General features: G+C 37.4%; 1 non-coding gene across 1 annotated transcript; it reads left to right on the top strand.

Annotated features, from left to right (window-relative positions):
* Positions 1 to 932: 932 nt before the first annotated feature.
* On the top strand, positions 933 to 1038 carry LOC139894839 (small nucleolar RNA R71). The gene has a single exon (XR_011775319.1). It is a non-coding gene; the product is annotated as a small nucleolar RNA R71 (small nucleolar RNA).
* Positions 1039 to 2163: the final 1125 nt, after the last annotated feature.

Here is a 2163-nt window from a genome sequence, read left to right as displayed (position 1 = left end):
TGTTTGAAGGTAAAGTTCCTTGTGGTCTTTCGACAACTTGATTTGAAAGTCTTCCAACGGCACTTTCAAGGTTTTGAAATGAGACTTGTTGGTTTCGTATTTGTTGCTTCAAGAGCTCGTTCTCTTTCATTAGGAAAGCTTCGGTTGATTCTACCTTCTTGATGTAGTTTTGCATGATTTCTTCTAAAGTCTTCGAAGGTTGGGATTGTTGAATGTTTTGTTGAGGTTGTTGATTGTAACCTTTGTTTTTTTGTGGTTGACTATAACCTTGGTTGTTTTGATAATTCGAATTGGCTTGGTTGTTATAAGGTTGATGGTTGTAAGGTTGTTGGTTTTGATATTGAAAGTTTTTGTTCTGGTTTTGGTTGTAATTGTTGTTGTAACCTTGGTTTCAGTTTTGGTTGGTGAATTCGGGTGGTGTACTGGTTTGGTTGTTGAATGACAATTGCTTTTGATTAGGATTGTAGTAGCCTTGGTTTGATGTTCCTCCCCGTTGATAGTTTTGATTACTCACGTAGTTCACATGAGCATCTGAATTTATGGGAATGTCATCTAGATCAACATAATTGCATTGAGTAATTTGAGGACAATTCTTTGTGAGATGTGGACCCTCGCATCGTTGACAACCTACTTGCATTGCGACTATCGTTTGTTGAATCTTTTTCAACTCTTTCCCATACATTTGAAATTGATTGTTTAAACTTGCAAGCGTCACTTGTCCATTATCACTCTCGATTTGTACTACACTTTTCCTTGTCAAATCTCGCGGTGAAGGTGCCCATTCGTATGTGTTAACTGAGATGTCTTCCAATAATATTTCAGCCGCATTTGGTGATTTATACATAAATACCCCGCCGGATGAAGAATTAAGATATTGCTTCATCAAAGCATTATAACCCCGGTAGAATGTGTTGATGTACTCCTTTTTCCTCAAATCGTGCGGTGGGCAAGCTCTTAACATTTTCTTGAATCGTACCCACGCATCATATAAAGATTCATCACCCCGTTTGGTGAACCCATTAATCTCCATTCGAATTTGATCTACTTTTGACGGTGGAAAGAAGTGATTGATAAACTCATTCGTTAAATCTTGAAAAGTTCTTATGGAATCGGATGGTAAGCTCCTTAACTAAATTTTAGCTTCCCCTTGAAGTGTAAAGGGGAATTCCCATAACTTAAAAGCGTCATCGGTGACATCCTTGTATTTGTAGATATCACAAAGATCATTAAAATGTTGGATGTGTTCGAATCGATTCTCGTCTATCATCCCTTGAAAGTACTTATCTTTGATCAACGTGAAAAAGTTGCCCTCAATCTTCCAATTTTTCGCTTCGATTGGTGGTTTTGTAATAGCCGGTGCTATCATTGTTGGTGCAACTAATATAGTGTTCCACATCGGTGTGTCATTCAGATCATTCAATAACTCTTGATTAACTACTGGACCATGGTTGATTGGATTACCCTCTTCATTGAGAATCGATTGACCGTTAGGATCCATGTCTTCTAAACAAAATGGAAAAGCTTCGAAATTTTTCCTTAATACCCTTTCTTCTCTACGATTATAAACCCCGTGCACGTGTTTTTCTGGATCGAAGAATGGATGTGTGAACTCTTGATCCTTGTGAGACCTTGTTTTCATACACCAAAGGCACCTATCCTTCAATCACAACACAAACACAAGCGGTGTTCCAAATAAAAATAATATATAAAACACGAAAAGTAACTTTCGCAAGGGTAAACCCCTATGAAAGGATCGAACAATCAAAAGTTTAAACCAAATATCCAACTAAGATAAGCGCTCCCCGGCAGCGGTGCTAAGAAAGTGATGATGGTGTTGTGCAACGTACATCTTTTACCCTCTAAATTTATATATGATTCAAACACTACAAATAAGGACACACAACTAACGAGCACTTAGAACCCGGTTATTATAGCACTTTAATGTAAGTATTCTTATCAAGTTCGTCCCAAGAGAGCGGTGTAAGTCGAATATTTGAAACTATCGATTGTCCTAGAGTTTGTTTGATTTTGGTGGGGGGGGGGGGGGGTTGATTGATTGTAATTTTGATTGATTGTAATTAACAACTAAAACTTGCACAATTAAACAAACTTAAACTTAACAAGTAAACTAGTAGGAAGAAACAAGTAACAAAGTATTAAGAC

Source organism: Rutidosis leptorrhynchoides, chromosome 2 (genome assembly GCF_046630445.1).
Source record: "Rutidosis leptorrhynchoides isolate AG116_Rl617_1_P2 chromosome 2, CSIRO_AGI_Rlap_v1, whole genome shotgun sequence".
Classification (NCBI taxonomy): domain Eukaryota; kingdom Viridiplantae; phylum Streptophyta; class Magnoliopsida; order Asterales; family Asteraceae; genus Rutidosis; species Rutidosis leptorrhynchoides.
Note: the sequence above shows the minus strand (reverse complement) of the source record. Positions and strands in the feature narration are given on the sequence as shown.